The sequence below is a fragment of the Schistocerca nitens genome, chromosome 2 (assembly GCF_023898315.1).
Source record: "Schistocerca nitens isolate TAMUIC-IGC-003100 chromosome 2, iqSchNite1.1, whole genome shotgun sequence".
Classification (NCBI taxonomy): domain Eukaryota; kingdom Metazoa; phylum Arthropoda; class Insecta; order Orthoptera; family Acrididae; genus Schistocerca; species Schistocerca nitens.
The window spans coordinates 436,913,565-436,925,707 of record NC_064615.1 but is presented as its reverse complement, the minus strand read 5'-3'; positions in this window follow the sequence as shown (position 1 = coordinate 436,925,707).

Here is a 12,143-nt window from a genome sequence, read left to right as displayed (position 1 = left end):
ATACTCTAGATGGTCAATATATAAAATTCACTTTGTAACAGTTATAACCTCAGCCGACTACATCCTTGATTACATATTGAAAATTTCTTGAAAAATCAGGGATGGATTCGAATAAGGTTATAAATGTTACAAAGTTAATGGCATTTTAAAAGAGAGAAGAAAAGAAGCAAAAAGAAATCAGATTTTTTTCGTAGACGAAACATTGGGGTAAAAAAGGAAGAGAGATGGCACTAAGGACTTCTGTTCTTTTGTACTTTGATTTGAAGCCAGAGTATGCGAGGCCTGCCGCCATCTTAAATAGCCCAAAATATTTGTAGACTGCTGTTTACGATCGCTTCTTGTTCATTATTTCTGTCGTGTGTACGCAACAACTGTTTTAAACACTAAAAATTACGGTGCTTATACGAAGAACATAGTATCAAAAAGGCTATTTCGGCCGTTTTTTGTTCGTAAATGCGTATTTGCTCTATTAATACGACACTTTTGGCTATGTTCTTTGTTGGTATAATTCGAATAACAAAGAAGAGAAGGAAGTGATGTGAAAAGCTTGCTTTAGTAATCCATTTAATTATACTTTTAATGAGCATGTATCGAGAGCAAATGTAGCTGGAACTCCGAAACCCATGCTTTTCGCTTACTGGTATTGATTCTTCTTCGTTACATCTTTAGGTTTCATCTCGTATGAATATCATTTTTCATGTTTACGTTAGCAAATAACTTAGTGTCTTCTCTGTTAGCACATAAACGTGGGAACTGAGGAAAGAAGAATGTCAATAAAGTAAAAGAACATTGAAATGTCAAAGAAACAGTACTGGATATAGGTATACCTCCGCGAAGAAAAGTCACAGTTTATATAGAGTTCATGTTTTATTAGATTGTCAATGCAATAGTTGTACTGTAGTTTACACATCGTATACCTCTGAAATCCTGCCTTTGATGCGTCATTCCGTGTGTGCCCAATAATAGCATTTTACAGGGTTAAAAAAGCCATATTTTAAGCATGTTCCAGCATTTTGCGATACTCTAAATGTGATTAAGGGTTGTTGTTGTGTTGTTGTTGTGGTCTTCAGTCCTGAGACTGGTTTGATGCAGCTCTCCATGCTACTCTATCCTGTGCAAGCTTCTTCATCTCCCAGTACCTACTGCATCCTACATCCTTCTGAATCTGCTTAGTGTATTCATCTCTTGGGCTCCCCCTACGATTTTTACCCTCCACGCTGCCCTCCAATACTAAATTGGTGATCCCTTGATGCCTCAGAACATGTCCTACCAACCGATCCCTTCTTCTGGTCAAGTTGTGCCAATCCTATTCAGTACCTCCTCATTAGTTATGTGATCTACCCATCTAATCTTCAGCATTCTTCTGTAGCACCACATTTCGAAAGCTTCTATTCTCTTCTTGTCCAAACTATTTACCGTCCATGTTTCACTTCCATACATGGCTATACTCCATACAAATACTTTCAGAAATGACTTCCTGACACTTAAATCTATATTCGATGTTAACAAATTTCTCTTCTTCAGAAACGCTTTCCTTGCCATTGCCAGTCTACATTTTATATCCTCTCTACTTCTACCATCATTAGTTATTTTGCTCCCCAAATAGCAAAACTCCTTTACTGCTTTAAGTGTCTCATTTCCTAATCTAATACCCTCAACATCACCCGACTTAAATCGACTAAATTCCATTATCCTCGTTTTGCTTTTGTTCATGTTCATCTTATATCCTCCTTTCAAGACACCATCCATTCCGTTCAACTGCTCTTCCAAGTCCTTTGCTGTCTCTGACAGAATTACAATGTCATCGGCGAACCTCAAGGTTTTTATTTCTTCTCCATGGATTTTAATACCTATTCCGAATTTTTCTTTTGTTTCCTTTACTGCTTGCTCAATATACAGATTGAATAACATCGGGGAGAGGCTACAACCCTGTCTTACTCCCTTCCCAACCACTGCTTCCCTTTCATGTCCCTCGACTCTTATAACTGCCATGTGGTTACTGTACAAATTGTAAATAGCCTTTCGCTCCCTGTATTTTACCCCTGCCACCTTTAGAATTTGAAAGAGAGCATTCCAGTCAACATTGTCAAAAGCTTTCTCTAAATCTACAAATGCTAGAAACGTAGGTTTGCCTTTCCTTAATCTTTCTTCTAAGATAAGTCGTAAGGTCAGTATTGCCTCACGTGTTCCAGTATTTCTACGGAATCCAAACTGATCTTCCCCGAGGTCGGCTTCTACTACTTTTTTAAATTCGTCTGTAAAGAATTCGTGTTAGTATTTTGCAGCTGTGGCTTATTAAACTGATTGTTCGGTAATTCTCACATCTGTCAACACCTGCTTTCTTTGGGATTGGAATTATTATATTCTTCTTGAAGTCTGAGGGTATTTCGCCTGTTTCATACATCTTGCTCACCAGATGGTAGAGTTTTGTCAGGACTGGCTCTCCCAAGGCCGTCAGTAGTTCCAATGGAATGTTGTCTACTCCGGGGGCCTTGTTTCGACCCAGGTCTTTCAGTGCTCTGTCAAACTCTTCACGCAGTATCGTATCTCCCATTTCATCTTCATCTACATCCTCTTCCATTTCCATAATATTGTCCTCAAGTACATCGCCCTTGTATAGACCCTCTGTATACTCCTTCCACCTTTCTGCTTTCTCTTCTTTGCTTAGAACTGGGTTTCCATCTGAGCTCTTGATGTTCATACAAGTGGTTCTCTTATTTCTTCCTTAACATGCATATACCGGTAAGTCATTTTTAGAAATGAAAGCCTAACCACGGTAACATACAGGCCTTCCTTTCCAACAGTAACCTATTTTCTAATTTTCCCGGAATATTTCTCGTCAATAACTCTGTCAGTTTTTCATGAATACCCAAACATATCGCAAGTGGAATGTACGTCTAGTTTGATCATCCGATTTATTTTAAATTTGAGTTTTATTTTGAGATTTTCCAACTGTATAAGATTATACCTTGCTTTATGATGTACCAGCAGTTACTTAGTTTCACGTTCCATATATAATTTGCACTATAAATCGTAATGATGTGGAAGAGTCATTTTGTATAGGGTGAACATTAATAAGACCGACAAACTGCAGGGACGGATTCCTGAGTGGAAACGGAGGAAAAAAAGGCCCTATGAACATGTGTCCGGAAACGGACTGCGTGCGTGCAACGACAACAAATCGTCCCGAAGCACAGTACAGAATTGCATCGCATCCACGTCACAACAAATGTTCTAAGTGGCCTCTTTGGGATGCAATGCACACGTTCAGACGTCGCATCATAGATGGTCGCACTCTTTCCCACTTTCCGGCCTCTCCGAATAGCGTCACAGGCGTCGTGAACACGCTGTTGAAGGGTCTGCACATAAGGAACTGGTTCAACATACTCAGCGCTTTTCAGAGGCTCTCCAGAGGTAAAAATCCAGGGGTGTCAAGTCTGGTGATCTAGCAGGCCATGCTACAGGGCATCGGCGTCCTATCCAAGTTCCGGGAAAGATGTTGCTGAGGTGTTGGCGAATAATGCGAAAGTGGGGTAGTGCTCCGTCATGCAGAAACCACATAACCTGTCGTATTGCCAAAGGCACATTATCAAGCAGCCGAGGTAGAGTATCCAGCAAGAAGTCCGGTTAAAGTCCTTTGTCGAAGCGTTGCCAAATAATAATCGGTCGAAGAACGTGGTCGCCAAGAATCCTTGCGCACACATTAATGCTGAACCGATCCTGAAGAGACGCCTCAAGTATTCCCCAGGGCGTGTCTGTAGCGCACAGATGACAATTACTTAGATTGATGATGCCAGTTCTGGTAAAGGTTGGTTAGTCGGTGAAGAGGACTGATGACAGAAAACCCAGAACTGAAATGGTCTGTTGCAAAAACCATCGACAAATCAGTTGCCATAGAGGGAACTCTATTGCAGATAATCCTTGCACTTGTTGCAGGTGATATCGATGGTAACGGTTGTCACGCAGGGTACACATAATCATACTTTGGCTTACGCCATGTTAGCGGACCACTTGCCAGGGTTGGCCTCAATATCCTGTAGAGCCCGGTCCTCCAATTCTGGTGAACGCATAATCTACCGCCTCCCTGCACGTTCGTCTGTCTGAAAGGACCTGTGACCATACAAACGCCCACACAGGTCTTGAAATTTTGTGGAATGTGTTTGATGTCTGTGAGGGTAATTGTTTTGGCATAGCAGTGATGCCTCTCGACCGTTTCCATTTGCTTGGCCGTAGACAATCTTCATCTCGGCGTGTTCCCGACATGAATACGGGACCATTCTGCTGATTTCAGTAGTCTGCATCGACCTCATAGCCTGCAAACCCAAGTAACACACTGCACGTTATCAGAGGAAGTTTCACTCGTCTGCGTCATCTACCTTGCCAAATGTGCATTTCCAAACACTTATTCATAGGACCTTTTTCCTCCATTTCCAGTCAGAAATCGGCCCCTGCAGTTTGTCAGTTTTATTAATGTTCGCTCTGTATTAACATCAATTGCCTCAATTGTCGTTCTTTTCCTCAAATATACCGCCATTCTGATCATTTATTAGGTTTATAGTTAAAGAGAGAGGGATGTTAGTAATTCCTTCCCACCACCATTTACACATGAAAATAATAGATGTTCTTCTGCCTAATAGGAGGATTTGTCAAGGAAAAACGTTTTACACACACACACACACACACACACACACACACACACACACCACACATACATACACCACACATACATTCGTACAGTCATACGCACCAAACTGACACACACGTGACCGCTGTCTCTGGCTGTTATAGCCAGAATCTTTCTTAAAGAGAGAGGAAATGTGAACAATTAATAAATCAGCGGGAGGAATTTAGGGTACGAGCTCCGCCCCGGCAATCAGCGCGGTCACGTAGTGATGTGTTCTGTGGAGACGAGACCGGTGATATAGTGTGGCTTGGATGTCGGAGCGTTTGCTATTGGGAAAGCCATGAAAAACACAGGACTGAATAAAAGTAAACAGCGCAACCGTAATTCATGTATACCAAAGAACACTTTGTTTGATTGATTGCGCTTATGAAAGAAATTTTTCCTTTTAACTTCAAATTACAATTGGTTCGCTTAGTACACAGGTAAACGACACAAGCTGCAATTTTTGATGAGACATTTTCGTCTTCGCATAATCAAAGCTGAAGATGCTATTTGTGATACGACCACATGTCTAATTTTTGATTGACGGAAATATTATTGATAAGCGTTTACATAACTAGTTTTCGCTACTGATACTGATTTAATGCCACTCCAAAAGAGCAGGAAACCTCCACCTTGCTGCACTCGCTGGGCAGTGTCGCTAAGGCGTTCAGCATGACCACGTTGCCTCCAGACACGTCTCCGATGATTCTGTGGTTGCATCACGCCAGTTCCCAGAACTCCTGAAGATAGACGTTGACTGTGAATATTGTATCACAGACACACTCCCCTTTGACTGTTCAGAGATGTCACTACACCCGCCAAATTACGTAAACAGCTCCTATTAGATGGAGGGGGTCCGACAGCCGATCAGTTCCAATGATTCCACCAGGAACGAGGTACATAGCTCGTGTTGTGTGAAGTTCAACAATGCCTAGACTGTCAGTACCACGGTTAGATCGCGTCCGCACTAATGCACACACATGCGACACTAATCGGTGAAGAGAACGTGATGCAAACCCTGAGCGGTCCATTCAGCATGTTGTTGGGCCCATCTGTACTGCGCTGCATTGTGTCATGTTTGCAAAGATGGAGCTCGCCATGGACGTCGGGAGAGAAGTTGCGCATCATGCAGCCTATTGCGCACAGTTTCAGTCGTAACACGAGGTCCTGTGGCTGCACGAAAAGCATTATTGAAGATGGTGGCGTTGCTGCCAGGGTTCCTCCGAGCCATAATCCGTAGGTAGCGCTCATGCACTGCAGTAGAAGCCCTTGGGGGGGCCTGAGCGAGGCATGTCATCGAGAGTTCCTGTCTCTCTCTATCTCCTTCATGTCCGAACAACGTCGCTTTGGTTCACCCCGAGACGCCTGAACCCTTCCCTTGTTGTGAGCGCTTCCTGGCACAAAGTAACAATGCGGACGCGATCGAACCGTGGTACTGACAGTCTAGGCATTGTTGAACTTCAGACAACACGAGCTATGTACCTCGTTCCTGTTGGAATGATTGGAAATGATCGGCTGTCGGACCCCCTCCATCTAATAGGAGCTGTTTACGTAATTTGGCGGGTTTAGTGATATCTCTGAACAGTCAAAGGGGAGTGTGTCTGTGATACAATATCCACAGTCAACGTCTATCTTAAGGAGTTCTGGGAACTGGGGTGATGCAATACTTTCTTTTATGTGTGTATATTCAAAGGGTTCATTATCAGTTAAGGGCCAAGCAAACACAGACGTGTAACAATAATTTCTCGTGCGAACACTAATGAATTTGTACTGGAAAACGTAGATTCAAGTTCGATAGCAACAGGGATCACTTCACTACAAGGTAACGCTAACAGACACTTGAAGTGTCGACCCGGTAGTAACATACAGGCTATTCGTTCCTGTTCCTCCGGTGGTGTAGCACACGGTGCTACGGTACGGGTAGGTCGCCTTGTCGCGCTTAAGAGAACGCTAAGGACGGCAGGATATGATCACATTTTACAACTCTGCTTACTGCGTACAGTTGAGGAACTGTTCGAAAATTATGGTTAACTCTATCAGCTTGATAGTGTACTGTGTACTAAAGTAACGTCTTTGGGGTAATGACTTGTGGACAGTAACATTCATGAAATGGACTGGCGTGTCCAGAGTTCGGACTTGAACCCAAGGGAACATCTTTGAGGTAAGTAAGAACGTCAGATTCTCTCCACACCCCAGCGTCCAACATCACTATGTTCTCTGGTTTCGGCTCTTAAGGAATAATAGGCTGCCATTCCTCCAAAAATATTCCTACACCTCGTGAAAGTGTCCCTAACAGAGTTCAAGCTCTCATAGAGGTGAAGGACTGACAGACAACATATTCATTCTCTAATAGACATCATGATATGTTTGAGCAGATAGAGCTGGAAAGTACTTTTACATATGAGCTCAGGTACTAAAGCCGCGAAAACACACTTCCTTTCTTAATTTTCCATCATGCAACAAAAGTAATTTTTTCGACGAAATTCAGCTATAAATGTTCAGTCAGAAAAATTGAATTCACAGCTAATTTCTTTTTCATTTGAAGAAGCTGATACACTTTCGTAGCGGTAAATAGAAAACTGTGAGAATTGCAGCTTCCTGAATCTCAGCTACTATAAAGGTAAAAATTCATTTACTCGGAAATCTATTACAGGTACAAAAGATTAGATACGTAAAAGAAGTTCACGATCTTACCAAGAAATAACAGTCAGGTGCAGAGTAGCAGCGTAAGTGACGTAGAACAGTAAAGCCTAGTTTACACGACGACATTGGGTTGCGCCACTCGTTGCGTGGAATGTGTTGCACGCAAATGGTTTCATATTTCACTGTAGACATAGCGAAACCAATATATACTTCAGTTTCGTTGTCTTGTGAGTTCCTGAGTTGTGTCTGATATGAAAGTTTTGGCAGCTGCACGTCGCACGAGTTGTGAGTTAAAGCTTGTTGCGTTGAATCGCTGCATAAGAAACGTGTTTCGATTCGTGACTGGATGAAGAAAAGACGTCAGTTCGGTTGCTCAGCGTAATGAAAGACACAAGAAGTTCTTTTAATTATCTTAGAATGTCACCAGAACTGTTAACGTTTCTTCTAAACAGAGTTAATTATGCGATAAGGAATACAGATATTGTAATGCATGAGGCACTTGTCGCCAGAACTGAAATTACATATCACATTGCATGAATTACAATCGAGAATACTCGGCATGCTACAAGATGCGGTTTTAGTTGGTGATGACACTTTTGCATTAACACCAATAATTATTAATATTAACAATAATAATTATTAACATTAGCAACAATAATTACTCGAAGCAGGTCGCATTAAGAAGAGAATGGTTTGCAAACTACTTTCTGGAAGAGAGATCTTTACAGTGGTAATATTTCAAAATTCTAACATAGGCTATGTGAATGGGGAGTCCTGCAGCGACGTTTTAAAAATATGAATATTGAATAAAGAATGCTGCTTCTTAAATTTGTATAGCTTTCCCTCCTGTGAACAATATTCCTTAAGAAAGAGTTGGCCAACTCTATCGATGGGATTTTAGTCTAGTAGACGAGAGAATTGCGACAGCTAGAATTACACTTGCTTATATTTTTCTTAATTCAGTTGTATATGTGCTCCTAACTCAATAAATTTTGCTTTGCAGCTTAGATATTGTCAAACCAGCTATGTTATAATCGCACGTGACGGTATCAGCGGCAGAGATATGTTGCTTAGTTTTGTAAACAGCATCACTGAAATCCCACAAACACCTAGGCAAAGCGTAGATCCCAAAACAACGAACGTTATTCTCCGTTCCCCACTTCATATTTCCGTTTGTCTACACTCTACGAACACACATAACCTCAAAACTCATGCAACTACTGTCGCCAAAGTTGGAACACGCCGAAAGTGTTTAGTTTCACCAACGAGTTGCGCGAACACGCGGCGCGCATGCGCAGTCGCAGGTAGCGCAGTTGCCTGCAACCTAGTGTCGTCGTGTAAACTATGCTTAAGTGACGCAGAACAGCTGCTGAATTACATTTTTAAGGCTGGATCATTTAAAAAATTATATACCAACCGAATTTTTCTGATGTTCCTGTGTCTTTTGAATACGTGCGTTCTGTCCTTTTTATACTTCTTAAGTCAAGAAGGAGCTCGTAGGACTGTAACGTGTAAGCAGATAAAAGTATCTAACGCGCGGATCGTTTACATCAAAGGTCATGAAATTATGATACACATATTCTAAGCCATTGTCACTTTGTCCCGCCAGCAATCAGTATAGTTTGTATCTACGACGCACAGCAAAACGTACTGTCGACTCACTTTAATACCGGATAGCGGTCGATGCGGTAGACTATCAGTGGTATTAACAGACAACAACAGAGCCACCGCAAATCCAGTAATGGGTCGAACAGCGGCCGTTCCGCTATCCAGCTGCCGGGAACAAATGCCGCTATTATGGCCGCCTCAGTGAAAGCACCTGTTCCAATTTGGAAATTGTTCCCCAGGGCTGCCTACAGATAGCCCGTGTGGCCTACACATTGTTTTCCGCTTGCATTCGTGACTTTTTTGTGAATCCTCTGCATTTCAAACTGGGAAGATTATTACAAATCCCACCGTGCAGGTCCACGGATCAACGCGACTATTTATTCAAAGCACATTTGTTTTTCACTGATAAGTTAGGATCAAACTGAGTGAAGCTTCATACGTTATGTGCGCACAAACTTCGTTGGTACATTGCTGTGCAGTTTATGTAAGTGTAATTAGAAGCGATTTATGCGTTTCCATGTTTTCTTTTTGTTCTGTCCTCAAGTTCATGTTCAGTTTGCTGACGCTTAGTAGGATATATGAGGCGAGGGGGGATAATACCAGTATAGACATCATAAGTAAACAAGACGCTGCATGAAATCTAGTGGGCATCAACAAATGAAGAAATTATAAAATACTTTACAGTGTGACTTCGGAAAAGAAACAATTCCCTCAAGTTTAGCAATTAAGCCTTGTTACTTATGTGGAGTTTTGAAATTATGATAGGGAGGTGGGAGAGGCGATGGTTACCTTCGACCAAGAAAAGTATCTGCTGCATCTGTGATTAGTACTACGGGAGCTACTACTCTTAGATCAGTTACATAAGTATGCTGCTATGCGCGAAAGCCGCAATTACAGTCTACAAATTACTCCAGCAGACTGCGATACTTTATTGTACAGTAAACCTCATTTAACTTTTTTGTTTTATTTCTATGAGCATCCACAACCCTCAAATGCTTGATAAAAGAAAACATGGTCCCTAGTAGACTATAATGTAAAGGTTCTTTATTTGAATGTTGAGAGTAGCTAAATTCGACTATAAGTCATTCTGAGGCACATATGTGGTGCTACGTATTACATACTGTAATTATCAGATTCTTCTACTTTACACCTACAAAAAACTGGACGTCATATTTCATAATTACATTAAAACATTACATAATCACTTGCCACATGTTGGTAACTGGAATCTAAGTACTTTGCGACATGTGAGGTTGTAGAGTTTTTGATGTGGGTTCATTCTTAATCTAATATGACGTCTGTTTTTAACATTCCAAGCAAAATAATCTGAAAACTTGCAATATGTGGTACGTACCAACATGCATGTGTTTGAAAATGACTTATGGTCTAAATGAGCTAATAGCATGATTTAAGTAAAGAACGTTTACCTTACAGCCTACTACGAACAATATATTATTTTATAAAATCCTGACTTTTTTTGTGTGGCTCTTTGCAACCTCTTGTGCTCAACGGGTATAGTCGCCAAAAAATTTACGTAGCAAGAACTTCTGCTTTCTTCTTATCATGTCTTCTACATGCCACACTAGCATCGCAGTGAGATAACAGTCCGTATACTCTAGGCATGTCGACTAAACGCACAACATAGTAAAAGAGACAACTTAATAAATAATAGTAACGAATGTACGTCCAGTGGGTAAGACATTGTTGTAATTTGACATTTTAGCCATATAACGTCGTAGTTAGTCCCCGCTTCAGTTTAATGGAGAGAGGTCGCAGAAGTCATTTGTTTTAGAAGCCACAGATATCACTTCTTTATATTTTCTTCATTTCAATCGCTTAGATAGAAAAACTGGTAGAAGCCGACCTTGAGGAAGATCAGTTTTCATTCAGGAGAAATGTAGGAACACGTGAGGCAATACCGACCCTATGCCTTATCTTAGAAGCTAGGTTAAGGAAAGCCAAACCTACGTTTCTCGCATTTGAAGACTTAGAGAAAGCTTTTTATAATGTTTACTGGAATACTCTCTTTCAAATTCTAAAGGTGGCTGGGGTAAAATACAGGGAGCGAAATGTTACTTTTAATTTGTACAGAAACCAGAAGGCGGTGTTAAGAGTCGAGGGGCACGAAAGGGAAACAATGGTCGAGAAGCGAATGAGACAGGATTGTAGCCTATCCCCAATGTAATTCAATCTGTACATTGAACAAGCAGTAAAGGAAACCAAAGAAAAATTTGGGGTAGGAATTGAAGTCCAGGGTGAAGAAATAAACTTGAGGTTTGCCGATGGCATTGTAATTCTGTCAGAGACAGCAAAGGACTAACAAGAATAGTTGAATGGAATGGACAGTGTTTGGAAAGGAGGATATAAGATGAACATCAACAAAAGAAAAACGAGAATAATGGAATGTAGTCGAATTAGGTCAGGTGATATTGAGGGAATTAGATCAGGAAATGAGACACTTAAAATAGTAAATGAGTTTTGTTATTTGGGCAACAAAATAACTGAGGATAGTCGAAGACGGGAGGATATAAAATGTAGACTGACGATGGCAAGGAATGTGTTTCTGAAGAAGAGAAAATTGTTAAAATCGAGGTTAGATTTAAGGGTCTTTTCTGAAAGTATTTGTACGGAGTGTAGCTATGTAAGAATGTGAAAAATGGACGATAGACTGTTCAGACAAGAAGAGAATAGTAGCTTTTGAAATGTGGTGCTACAGAAAAATCTGGAGATTAGATGGGTAGATCGCGTAACTAATGAGGAGGTACTGAATAGAATTGGGAAGAAAAGCAATTTGTGGCCCAACTTGACTAGAAGAAAGGATCGGTTGGTAGGACACGTTCTGAGGCATCAAGGCACCACCAATTGTTTTTAATACTGGGGTGAAGCGCAGAGGGATACCAAGAACTGAATACAGTGACCAGATTCAGAAGGATGTAGGTTGCAGTACTTACTCGCGGATGAAGAGGCTTGCACACGATAGAGTAGCATGGAGAGCTGCATCAAACCAGTCTGTGGACTGAAGACCACAACAGCAATAGCTGGATTTGGTGTTTCGAAAGAAGAATGTGCGTTTAGTTTTTCTATCTAATTGTGCGACAATGAAGATATAAATGTGTGGCATATTCCGTAATATTTAAAAGTTTGAATAATTAGCAAGTGCGAATAAGTCACGCGTCAGAGAAAAAAAAATAAAAAGAAGGGTGATGGCGCTATAACTTACCGCCTG